The 13,524-nt window shown below is 49.5% G+C and overlaps 1 long non-coding RNA gene across 1 annotated transcript; it reads left to right on the forward strand.

Annotated features, from left to right (window-relative positions):
* Positions 1-9,387: 9,387 nt before the first annotated feature.
* Positions 9,388-13,125, forward strand: LOC104610225 (uncharacterized). Its single transcript, XR_016083575.1, has 3 exons — positions 9,388-11,565; positions 11,657-11,886; positions 11,970-13,125. It is a non-coding gene; the product is annotated as an uncharacterized LOC104610225 (long non-coding RNA).
* The last annotated feature ends 399 nt before the right edge of the window (positions 13,126-13,524 follow it).

Raw genomic sequence — 13,524 nt, forward strand, 5'->3', positions numbered from 1 at the left:
TCGGCTTGTCTGCGTGGGGACGCCAGACAAAGCTACTACATTTCTCCCCAGTCCGGGTTCAAGATACTGTTCGGTTGTCCGAACAAGGTTCCGACCTAGAAAAGGAGGTATTTCCTCGTCCGAAATCCTAAGGGGTGGCCTTTTCCAACTCACTGGAGGTGGCAATCAAGGATCCTAGAGTGAGACTGGATGCAGAGACTAGGGCAGTTATCAACTCCTGGAGGGACCTCGGCCTTGGAATGAAGGATTTCCTAGTCGAGGACTAGCTTATATGAGCCGAGCTGAGCCCTCCTGGTAGGTTTCCACCTTAGTCTTTTTTTTTTAGGTTATGATTAGTCCGCGGCTAACATTCTATTTTTTGCAGTTACCATGCCAGGAATCTTTTCAAAAGCATGTAGAAGGGGAAGAAGAGGAGGGTGAAGAAGCCTCGTCAGGAGGCCAGCCCTTTAACCTCTGCCCCGTCCGAGATCCACATCAAGGAGCCGATCTCCGCCCTCACCCTCCCGTGGTGGATCTGGATGAAGAAGAGGGAAGTGCTCGGCAGTAGGAACCAGAGAGCACCCTAGCGCCTGAGTCGGAAGTTGCTCAGCCTCCCAAGCCGGCGAGCACTTCCAGACCCCGATACGAGCCTCCGAAAAGGAGTATCCTGACTCACCAGTTTGGGATTCACAAGAACGAGGAGGCCATCTTCTCTGAGGAGGTCGTGGATTGGTTCGATATGCCTATGACTCGGCTTGGGGGTCGGGCTGCCAGCCTCTGCATGGTGGTAGGTGCTTTTACCTTATATTTTTGTTTCTTTGTGAATTTTTCAAAATGTACTTACCTCGGTTTTTCCTTGCCAGGTGAACTCCTCCATTCACGCACTAATGTGTTAGTCACAGATATGTTTGAGGCAGTTTTAGGGAGCCAAAGAGGAGGCACAGAAACTTCATCACAAACTTGATAAAGCTCAGGGCGAGGTGCTCCGGGCCAAGAAGGGAGCTCAAAGTTAGAAGGTGCTAATTCTGTCTTTAACTGAGGAAAAGGAGAAACAGCAGGAGCGGATCTCCGCATTGACCGAGGAGAACATGGCGCTGATCGAGGAGAGAACGAGGCTTCGATGAGAAGTTGAAGATCTCAAAGCGATGGTTCAAGAGCGAACTCGAATCTTCGAGACTGCTGTTGAAGAGGCACGAAGCCAGACTGTTGAACATTTCAAGCAATCTTTGGAGTTCCACGATCTCCAAGTTGAGTATGGTTCGAGCTCCTACTTCAAATTGTGCAAGTACATGATGAGAAAGAAGTTCCCCAACCTCAACCTCAAAGTCGTCTCCGCATCTGACCTTACTCTCGAGGATGCATAGGCAGCAAATGTAGAGTCCAGCTCATCGGAGGAAGGGAGTGACGATGAGGTCCAGGAGGAGTGCCCCTCGAACCAGGAGAATGCGAAAGATCATATGGAGACCAATCCAGCTGACAGTCAGCTATGATCTTTGAGCTTTCTTTTCTTGTATTGAATGTACACCCCGAAGCCGCCGAGCTTGGGTTAGAAAAAAATCTCTGTACCTGCACTTTTTGTGAATGAAATGCCAATCCTTAAAGTAATCCTTTGTGTAAAAGATATTCTAAGTACAGATAACTTCCGATCTAGGCAACAAATGTGTAGATTACCCGATTTGTCGAGCTATTGAGCTAGACAATAAGTAGGGATAACTATAATAGAAAAATTTTCTAAGTGTTCGTCACCCCAAACTGTCTACAAAGGCTTAGTAGGGGTAATTCCACGTAACGTACACCGACGTGAGCGACATCGCGGGGCATATACCCGTCATGTCTGCGCACAGGCTACTTACTTGGTTGCTGGTTGTTACTTACAGATCCGGCCTGCTCTTATGTGCTGCGGTGGGATAGACATCATAGGGCTTGTGCCCGAGCTATCTATGCCTCAAGTATTTGAAGCAACTTGCCTATGCTAGTGAGGCAACCAAGTTTCCTGTGGTGCCGAGGTCCCCGCCAGTTCGATACTTTAGCCCTTAGGCTCTGGGAGTGACTTGTAGTCCACTCTCCTGGACTTTGCCCATGCCGAAGAGGTGACTGGGTCTTCTGTAGTATTGTAGCCTTTATGCTCTGGGAGCGACTTGTAGTCCACTCTCCTTGACTTTGCCCATCCCGACGAGGCAGCTAGGTCTTGTGCAGTATTGTGGCCCTTAGACTTTGGGAGCGACTCATAGTCCACTCCTAGAATTTGCCCATGCCGAAGAGGCGATTGGGTCTTGTGCAGTATTGTGGCCCTTAGGCTTTGGAAGCGACTCGTAGTCCACTCTTGGACTTCTGGGAGTGACTCTCAGTCCTCTCCTCTAGTTCGACGATCACAGGTAGTATCGCCTTAAATTGCTAATGTTCTAGGCTCGAGGTACTTGTTTTCCTTCTAACGTTTTGAGCTCGTACATACCTTCCCCAAGTACCCGCTTTACTCGGTAGGGACCTCCCCAGTTCGGTCCGAGCTTACCTACAGCAGGCTCAGGTACCATAACTTTCCGAAGGACCATGTCCCTGACACAGAAGTGCCGCTTCCTGACCCATGCGTTATAATATCGAGCTACTCTTTATGGTAGGCTACGGTCCGGATATATGCGAGGTGCCGTACTTCTTCCACCAGGTCGAGGTTGGTGTGGAGCTCGTCACCGTTTTCTTCTTCGTCGTATGATTCCAGGCGTAATGTAGGTACCTCGATCTCGACTGGGATTACCACTTTTGTGCCATAGGTGAGGTTGAAGGGGGTTTCACCCGTAGCGGTCTTGACGGTGGTTCGATAAGCCCATAGTACGCTGGGCAGCTTGTCTACCCATAGCCCCTTAGCTCGGGCTAAGCGAGCTTTCAGTCTATAGAGTATAGCTTTATTCATGACTTCCGTTTGCCCGTTCGCCTGAGGGTGTGCTATCGAAGTGAAGTTCTGCTGTATCCCCATCTCGGCACACCAGTGCTGGAACTTAATATCTTCGAACTGCTTACCGTTGTCAGAGATGAGCACTCGAGGTAGTTCGAAGCGGCATACTATGCTTTTCCAAAAGAAGTTTTGTACAGTTCAAGCTGTGATTGTTGATAGGGGTTCCGCCTCTACCCACTTTGTAAGGTAATCCACTACTACCGCCAAGAATTTCCTCTGTCCCGTCGCTGGCGGGAATGGTCCAAGAATGTCGATTCCCCACGAAGGGCCATGGGCTAGTGAGGTACTTTAGGTCGACAGTAGGTTGGTGATGGATGTTGGCGTGCCTCTGGCATTTATCGCATTTTTTGACAAGCTCGAGTGCATCTGCCTTCATCGTGGGCCAGTAATATCCTTGTCGTAGCGCTTTCTGGGCGAGGGCCCTGCCCCCCAAGTGTCCGCCACACAGGCCTTCATGAGTGTCATGGAGAATGAGTTCATCCTCTGAAGGTCGTAAGCAGCACAAGTAGGGGAGCGTGTAGGATCTCCGGTACAGCCGTCCGTCTATCATGACATACTTGGTTGCTTGTCGCTCTACCCTTCTGGCCACGTTGCGATCTGCAGGTCGGGTTCCGTGAAGCAGGTAATTCGCGAGTGGGTCAATCCAGCTTGGCTCTGTTTGTACAACAGGAGCGACCTCTTCTGCTCCCCTAAGAATGCTGGGCCGAGGTAGGTTCTCTATGTACACGGTCCTCATGGTGTTGCTGCTCGTGCTGGCTAACTGGGACATGGCATCGGCCTTAGCGTTCTTGGACCTTGGAATCTGCCTGATGAAGTATGATTGGAAGCTGCGTAGAACTTCCCTGACCTTGGCTAAATAAGCAGCCATGGTGGGGTCATGAGCTTCGTAATCGCCAATGACCTGGTTGACCACGAGCTGGGAATAGCTGCAGATGATGATGTGTTTCGCATGTACCCCATTCGCCAGTGTGAGCCAAGCTAGTAGTGCTTCATACTCCACTTCGTTATTAGATGCCACGAACTCGAACCAAAGTGTGTACTCCAGTTTCACCTCGCTTGACTCGTGCAGAATAGCGCCGACTCCGCTTCCTTGTTGATTGGATGAGCCGTCTACATGGAGGATCCAGGGCTCCTCGTCCCAGGTTGGCCTTGCTCTAACCGGGGCCGGTGCCGCACTAGTCGAAGCCTCTTCTCTATGCTCGAGCTCAATCAGTTCGGGGGCTATGGTGCTAAAGGTGCATTCTGCCACGAAGTCAGCCAAGGCTTGGCCCTTAATCTCTGTCCGAGGCTCCTACCGGAGGTCGTACTCGTTGAGTTCGATGGCCCACTTCGTCAGTCTGCCAAATACCTCGGGCTTGAGTAAAACTTGCCTCAGAGGTTTGATTGTGAGGACTACGACTGTGTGAGCTTGAAAATACGGGCGAAGCTTCCGAGCTGATGTGACCAGTGCATATGCCAACTTCTTAATCTCTCGGTACCTAGTTTCGGCGTCCTGCAAAACTTCTCACATAGTAGATAGGTCGTTGGACCCGATCTACTTCCTTTATTAGTACCGAGCTGACTACCTCATCACTTGTGGAGAGGTACAGCTTTAAAACATCACCCTCTTCGGGTCGGGTCAGAACCGGGATACTAACTAGGTATTTCTTCAATCCATTCAAAGTCTTTACTTTTCTTAATTGCCTTGAAAAAAGGCAGGCAATGATCTGTTGATTTGGACATGAAGCGGCTTAGAGCATCCATACGACCATTTAACCTCTAGACCTCTTTCAACTTGCGAGGTGGCTTCATATCTAGGATAGCCTTTATCTTATGTAACCCAGGAATTTACCCGAGGTGACACCAAAGACACACTTGTTAGGGTTCAATTTCATACTAGTGTAGAATTTCAAAAACACATTGCAAGTCACTTATTAAATAGTTAAAAAATTGGGTTTTGGCGACCATGTAGTCTACATAGCATTCAATCTTATTGCCGATCAACGGCTTAAATAGTTTGTTGACAAGTCTTTGAAAGGCCGCCCCAGCATTTTTTAGCCCAAAGGGCATGACCTTGTAACAATACAATCCTAACTCGGTTATGAATGTTGTTTTTTCCTCGTCGGCGGGGTCCATCTTGATCTGGTTATAGCCCAAGTATGCATCCAGAAAACTTAGCAACTCGTGCCCTGAGGTCGCGTCCACTAGACGGTCGATCTTAGGGAGTGGAAAACAATCCTTTGGGCAAGCTCGATTCAGGTTGGTATAATCGACGCACATGTGCCATTTACCGTTGGCCTTTTTTACCAGGACGGGGTTAGCCACCTAGCTCGAGTAATGGACCTCCCTGATGAAGTCGGCTGCGAGGAGTTTCCCAACCTCCTCATCGACTATCCTCCAGCGCTCCGGGGCGAGGTTGCGTTTTTTCTATCAAACTGCCCTGATTAAAGGACCAGTATTCAATTTGTGAGTTATTATTTTTGCATCTATACCAGGCATCTCTGTCGCGGACCATGCAAATATATCTAAATTTTTAAGTAAAAAGCTTACCAGCTGAGAGCGGAGAGGCTCCTTGATCGCTGCTCTGATCTAGAGGGTCCTGGCCGGATCTTCTGTTGAGGTCGTGATGTGGATCGTCCCTTCAGTTGGCGTGACTCGCTCCTCGAAATACTTCACAGGTCACTCTAGATCGAGGTCGTCTGCCAGCTTGGCTTTCCCTTTGAGGGCGAAAACATAGCACTTGCGGGACTCGAGCTGGTCGCCTTGCACTGTCTCAACTCCAAAGTCCGTAGGGAACTTCATAGACAACTAGTAGGTGGACACCACTGCGCGAAACGCGTGGGTGATTGGTCGACCTATAATGGCGTTGTAGGGGGAGGGAGTCGCGACCACCAAGAAGGTGTGCTCGAACCTCGCGATGCTAGGCCAGGTGCTGATCTCCACATGTACTAAGATTCACCCTAGGGACCTGACTTCTTCTCCGCTAAAGCCTACCAGTGGAGTGCCTGTTGGATTGAGGTCGCCTTCCTAGAGCTGGAGCTTGTCGAACGCGTCTTTGAACAGGATGTCTGCTGAACTGCCGGAGTCGACTAGGATACATTTTACCTCGAAGTCGTTGATCCTCATCTTTGTCACCAGTGCATCATCGTGGGGGTATTGGACCCCGCGTGCAATGTCTTCCATGAAGAATATCGGATCTTTGGGCCTAGGTTGCTTTGGCGGATTCTGCTCTTCGTGTTCCAGTTCGCGAACTGAAGACTTCCTTGCGGCCGAGGTGCAGCCCGCAACTATGGATCCGCCAGTGATCGTGTTGATCATCCCGCAGATTGGTCTCTCCTCGGGCAACAGTCTTTGCGGTTGCTCGTTGCGTCAGCTACTGGGCTCGGGAGCATCTCTCCTTTGCTCCCCCTGCCGATCTGCCTGGGTTTTATTACTTTTTTGTACAAAATTTTTTAGGTACCCATGACAGATGAGCTCTTCAATCTCGTTGCAGAAGTTTTTACAATCTTCGGTACTATGACTGTGATCTCTATGAAAATGACAAAATACATTATTATTTGTAGTGGCTGGATCTCCCCTTAACCGGGGTGACCACTTTACAAAAGAGGCATCCTTGATTGCCATGAGGATTTCCCCTCGCTTCGCGTTGAGGGGTGTGAAGTTCGTTCTTTCAACCGGGGAGCTCGGGGATGAAAATCTGACATGTTCTCTCCTCTGGTTGGGGACTTGCTTTTCTTCCTTTTGCCGCCACCATTGTTCAAGCTGTGGTCTTCTCTCTTTCTTTTGTCCGCCGAGGCTTCGGTCCTTTGGTTCATCTCTTCTTCGGTCCCAATGAACTGATCGGCGAGCTTAAGGAATTCGGTGATGTTTTTGGGTTTGCTTGCCACCACATGCCATTTCAATTCCCTATGGGTGATACCCTTCTTTGCTATCGCGAGTCTTACGGCGGGGTCTAAGTCTAGGATTAGTAAACAGGTGTCGTTGAAGCGTTTGATGTAGCTTCGAATCGACTCTCCTTCCCTCTGGACTATGTTGAAGAGGCTTTCTTGTGACCTCGGACACTTCTTGTTGGTGATGAAGTGCGAGGTGAACAATTGCACGACCTGCACCCAACTTTTAACTGTCCCAGGCGTGAGGTTTCTGTACCAAGTGCAAGCTACCCCTTTGAAGGTCATGGAGAAGGCAATGCACATGCAAGCTTCGTCAGCCCCAATGAGGTGCATCTGGAACTAGAAAGAGTCTACGTGATCATTGGGGTCGAAAGACCCGTCATACTTTTCCAGGGGGTACCCTGAAGCCCTTCGGCATCAGAGTGGCTAGGATCTCAGAGGACAGTGGAGAGGGTACAGAGAGGAGGGGAGCGGTTTTTGTGATTCCCGGGCTTACCTTCTCCTTACCTTAGGCTGCTCAGGTAGGCTAGGTCCCGCGAGTCGGCTTGGATCTACTACTCGAGGTGCCTTAGCATGTCTCCTTCGCTGCTGCTTGACTGGTTTCACAGCAGTGCTGCTGACCTCTGCGCTGTCAGATGGTGTCTTGGCCAGAAGTGATTTGGACTGCTGGCTACTGCGTACAGAAAGGCCTTGTCTGGAATCCGTGACTAGGACCTCAAACCGGTTTCCTGCAAGTGTGCCTTCAGGTTGCGAGGGCCGGGGTGGACTAGTTTTGGTGGGTCGAGTATCTTTCGACCTGCTTACTTGCTGGGAGATGGGAGGAACAACTTGTCTTTCCCCCCTGCCGCGAGACGAGACCTAAGAGGTCTCTCCCCGGCAAGGATGGTTGTTCTGGTAGCGAGGTTTGCTTGGTTCTACTGCAGCGGTGGGAACTGTTGCTGGTACATGTGGTGCGGAATTTGCTGTTGGTAATGCTGGAACTGCTGGACCTTCTGCATTTGGGCTTGAATAGCCCGCACACAATGTACCAGGTTGCTTAATTGGTTTTGTCCGACTCCAGGGGGAACCGCAGAGGGTTCAATGGAAGTCGCACCCACTACAGGGGGAAGTGGGGTGTTCACAGGCACAGTTGGTTGAGGTACAATCAGTGTTGGAATCCCACCTGCGGAGAGCGGTATGGTGAACTGGCGTATGCAGACAGACGGGAATTGAGGTTGCCCCCTGGAGACGTTCGCTCCACTGTGCTATCCAGCGTTGCTAGAGGAAGCCATGGGTTTGATTTTGAGCTTGAGATTTTGGAAATGGAAACAAGGGCTTTTAGTAGCGATTTCCCACAGATGGCGCCAAATGATGTGGCATAATCCGACTACTCCCTGCTGGATATGATCTGGTTGCCAGCAATGACGAGAACTGAGGTTCCTGTAAGAAAGGAGTCAGAAATCCCGGGGTGGCTTACCCGGCGGGGACACTCCGATGGCCAAGTTAGCACTTAGTAGTAGAAAGCTTGAAGATGATATCAGAGAGTTAGAGAGATAGAGAGCAAAGATTACGCATACACACACATATCCCTTTGCCCCTGGGGGTGAGGTCCTTATATATTGGAGTCCCTACAGGTTTGGTGGAGCAGTTCCTGGATCCTCGCTGTGATGGGATCCGCTTCCGTGTTAGGTGGGGATAATGCCACCAACTGGTAAGGTTGCCCATCTCCGCCTGAATCGGGGAGCGGGTGAGCTAATATAGCCGTTAGGGTACGATCCTCTAAGACACGGGGTACGGTGGTGAGCTCCTCGGGGTTGTCACGCGGAGGTTAGCTTGACTAGGCAGCAAGCTGCTTGTTAAGTGTCAGGCTACTTGGTGGCGAGCTGCCTGAGCCCGTGCTCTTCAGGCCCGACCTGCTCCAAATGCCGAAGTGCCTTAGTACTGAGATGATCTTGTGCCGAGATAGGCTTGTCCCGAGGTGAACTCTTTTCGAGGTGGGCCCAGTTGTCCGAGCTCAATCTATAGCGGACTTGATACCGTTATCCTGGTTGCGAACTGATACTGAGGTGATCTTAGCTCGGGATGATCTTAGTCTGAAGTAACTCTAGTTTGGGGTAACAGGGTGCCCGAGGTTGCTTTGTAGGGGACCGATCATGCTGAGTTGTCAAGTTAAGCCGAGGGTAGTATCTTCTCTGTTTGACGGTCGGGTCGATTTTGTTCTTCTTGCCGAGGACAGGCGATTGGGGTTCCTAGCAGCATTCTGTGACTTGATTGGGACGGGGGTATTTGGAACTGTCGCGCAGCGCTTGTTGACGATTTGCTTCGATTGGTGTTGCGGAATTATTGCAAGTTAGTCGCTTGTATGGAACGAATGCGGTACCCGATACGATTCATTGATAGTTACTGACTTATCGTTCCGTTTGAATTGTTGCGCCTCACTGGTCCTGCTTTTCTGGGGGCATTAAGGTAATTATATTCATTTGCTTTTCTGCGAAGCAACATTTCGGGTGCTGCACAGGCATCCTTTTGCCTTCTCCAGCTCCGTTTGGCTTTCTGCGCGTGTGAGATTTGTGTAGTCACTATAAGAACGGAGACAGGGATTGAAGGTTGTTTGCTATTCGTTTTTGGGTATTGTTTCTTTTCCGAGCGACCAGGGCCATTACTCTTGTTGGGCTTTTCGTGCCTCGGGCTCTTTAACAAAGGCAGTCCTCTGGCTCTTTCTGTGTCTGGTCCTGTAATCGTCACTGTTGTTTCTGATGGCTCCTAGTCAAAAGAAAGAGAAGAAGGCTGTGAAAAAGATGGTAAAGGCGACTGAGTGCCCCTTCCCTGATTTTGGAAGGCAGGTCGATACTACGGAACTTCTAATGGAGCGGGAAGTAGTAGCATCTGTTGATGGGGAAAGGGGTTTTGGCCCCCAATGTCGGTGGGCAGGGGCAAGGGTGGTGCGTTTGATGTCGTTAAGGCTAACGAGTTGATGTGCCTTTGCGAATGCTCTGGTCCATCCGTGTCTTCAAATGTCAAGAACCCTGGACCGACAGCTCGAGGTCTCCAACCAGTTATATTGCTTGGATGTGGTATGTTCTAGAAAATCCTATGTACTGCATGATGTTGCAAGATGCTGGTCTTTTACACTTAGTGAATTGCTACACCGGGCTGAAGGGTCGAGAACGAGTGAAATACCTGAGACCCCTTTTGGAGCATTGGTGCTACTGCACACGCACCTTTGTTGGTGCATTTGGGGAATTTACAATCATGGTGGAAGACGTGTCCGCACTGCTCTGTCGGGGGTTCGCTCTCTACTCATCATCTCTAGCATCTCGAATCCATCCCCCATGAGCTTAGGGAACTCTGCGATCAGCTTATCGCAGAAGTGGCTACATTTAAGGCTCCGGTAGATAAGACCACGTCTTGCGGCAAGCTGCCTCTGGAGCAGTGGATGGAATACTGGTTTGAGAGTCGTGGGGGGAAGGACATCATGGTTTGAGGTCCAGAGAGTCGGTGCCATCTCGCAACTTACATTCTCTATGTGGCATCCCGGTTTCTTTTCCCTGGTTTGCCGATTACGGGTTACGTACTATTGTGGTTCCTCTTATTGTTTTGTCTGCTAGTAGTCACCGGTTACCCCTTGCATCGATGTTTCTCGGGTATTTATACGAGCAGTTGGACAACACACTTCACCAGATGATGGACCCTAGTTGCAAGCACTAGGTCAGTTATGTCTGTAACCCCTTTCTCTGGATGTACCTATGCAAGCACTTTAGTCTCAACGTGGTGCCTTGCGAGCTATCACCCCTGCGTCTCGATGTGGACACTTTAGTAGGGGATGCATTTGAACACAGAGTATACGATGTCTGTCGTGGGAAGCAGTGGCTGTAGGCTACGAGACATAGGGATTTCACAACGAACGATATCGATTTTAAGCTTGCATCGCTCGATGGTTTTATCTGGCAGCCTTATGTCCAGGTCGTCCAACATGCCATGCCATTTTGTGTTGGCATGCCCGTTCCTGAGGGGGGTGATCAACATTGTGCTGTGGATGGAAGAAATGCCTCTACTGGTATAGCCCGGCTAGTGGTGTGACTTGGTGTAGTGGTGCACCTTGATCATACCGGTGAGGCACAATTGTCCGTGTATTGTCCCGATCGTGTCCTTCGTCAGTTTGTGTGTGACGACATAGGTGCTCAGTTTTTGAGTGTCTGGGGAAGACGTCTTCTGGATGCGGCATCAGGAGCTCACTTTCCCGGCCTATCGAGGCTTTCCGTGGCTGGGTATTTCAGGGTTCAGGGGTGTTAATCACTTCGGTTGGCATATCTTTGCGCTCTTTTCGGTGATTCTCAGTAAATGATATGGGTAAACCCCCGCCTCTGCCATGTGTTGGCACCTCTAGAGGGGCATGTCGCTAACTTGGGTGAGAGTTCATCTCCAACCTCATCGCGTTCCCCGGTTAAGAGGGGTGCCAAACGCGGTCGGTCAGGGCTTGCTTTGAGTGAAGAAGAATCTGCTCATCCTCTTATCCCGAAAAGGCGAAGGACAGCGAGGGTGCCTCACGCCAATCATCCAAGGTTTGTTGTAGCACCACCTATTGGACAATGGGTCACGGGATGTCAGGCGGAGGTTGGCCGGAAGGATGTAGCACCTCCTTTAGAAAAGGAGTCTTCACCGGCGGTGGAGCCAACCCAATTAATTGTTAAAGCGTCTGTTGAGAAGACTGGCTGTATCAGATTTTCTAACGGGCGTATGAAGAAGATGGTGTCCCGTTGCCCAAAATGGGGGTATGAGGGTGATGATTCGGTATGTAACTATTGTTGTTGCACTCGTGTTCATTTCTGCATTATTTTATCATTGTGTGATTGCGTTGATGTTTTTCCTTTGTCTTTTACAGGCTGTAGGGAGTGATGGGGCCCGATTGGACACTGTGGCTCTGGTGGCTCCTTCTGGTCAATTGATGGAAGTTCCGGATGAGTACCATAACACTCGTGTTTATCTTGAAATGTTATGGGTATTTTTTTTTACCAGTGTGGTTTAACTGTTGAACAGTCTTTTGTTTTGAGGCGGGTGGACTCCGAAGAGGATGTCCCAGGGTTTGTAGGGTTTGGTGTGGTGGACCTGGAGGTAGGTTGCGGTTGTGTTTGGTTATCTGTTGGTGCATAAGCAGGATCGCTGAGTTTGACTATTTATAGCTGTCTGTATCGCAGGCATTCTTCTCTAAGTATCTGGTTGGGGCGCCAGACATGCCCTTTTTTAGGCGTTTGGCCGAGGAATTGAGAGCCATGTAATCCACCAACGTCAATTCAGTGGTATCTAAGAGCACTTTGGGTATCATCGCTCCTTCGGTGGATCGGACAACTCAACTAGTTACGAACATCGGGGTGGCGGTCAATTGCGCCAGGTCATCTGATGTGGCTACTGGTGATGTCGCAGCTCCTAAAGGGGTGGAGGGTTCAACTCCTAGTGAGTCGCAGTCACCTATTGCGGTGAGTAGCGCTTCCGGGATGCATTTCCATAGCATGTTGCTGATGATTTTGTGGCGCCTGAGCCATCAAGTGGTTTGGAACACCACTCGGGAGATGGGGATATGGAGCCTGAGATTATATTTCCATCCGAGGAATTGTCATACGAGGAGGAGCTGGCCCAGATACGGCAGGAATTAATGGATTACTGTGATAACCACAGTCTCCCATTGTTGCACTTTCCAGTGGTGGATCCGGTGCAGGTTCAGGGCAGAAACATGCGCTACAACATTTCCAGCGCAGTTGTTGAGTTTTCGTCAACTGCGATTCGTGCAGGGTGGTTACCTGATGGAGGGCTACACCCAGAGATTGTAGGTCTTGCTCTGAGCACCGTTGCCACATTGATGAGTCGTGTAATGGCGCAACCTTTGGAGAAATTTTCGTGGATTGGCTTCGTCTGTTGGTTGGAAGCTTGTCGACCCCTGTCGTTGATGGGTTTCTTCATGACCCAAGTTGAGGAGTGTATAGTGATGTTGGTGCATGCCTATTGGAGAGTCGAAGTAGGCGTTACCAGGGCTGCGAAGAAGATCGAGGATTTAAGGGAAGAATGTGTGCAGCACGAATGCATCCTTGAAAATTATTAGGCAGAGTTGGAGGACCTAAAGAAATTTGAGGAAACTAGTGGGGTGTTGGACACCATATCTGCCATGCAGAAAGAGTGGGCCAAATGATCATGGATTTTTGATGTAGTGGAGTATTCCAGGGTTGTCCCATTTTGTATGATAATTGTGTTAGCTAGTGCAGACTTGAATTGTGCTCAGTGTTAATTTTGTCATATATTGCAAAATTTTGGATTCTAGACCCGAGTAATAGTCAACCATAAGGCTTATTTCTTGGCTTGTCAATGCCCCTATGGTGGAGTTGTCGCAGTGCGTTGAGGTTTATTGCAGTGCTGAGATATGTTTATCTTCCATTAGTTTATCGCGATTAGACAGAGTGTTTGTATGAATTTAGTAAAAATCGCTTTTTCCATCGTTAAAGGCCCCCAAGGGTTCTGGATTCATCGTAGGTGCCTGCGTAGTGTTGGTTTGACACCTTTTGTACTTGCTTTGGTGGATACAACCCCCTCTATCTTGATAGAATGTCTTCTATCAAGGAAGTTATGTAGTTTGTGAAATTTTTTCGTGATTTGTATTAGCGCAAATATTAAACGGTAACCAAATCTTTTAAAGTTTGTCATGTTGTGCACTCTATCACAAATAAGTACTTTTCATATGTATTATAGGAGTTAATTGCAATT

The sequence above is a fragment of the Nelumbo nucifera genome, chromosome 3 (genome assembly GCF_055504915.1).
Source record: "Nelumbo nucifera cultivar China Antique chromosome 3, China Antique-T2T, whole genome shotgun sequence".
Lineage (NCBI taxonomy): Eukaryota > Viridiplantae > Streptophyta > Magnoliopsida > Proteales > Nelumbonaceae > Nelumbo > Nelumbo nucifera.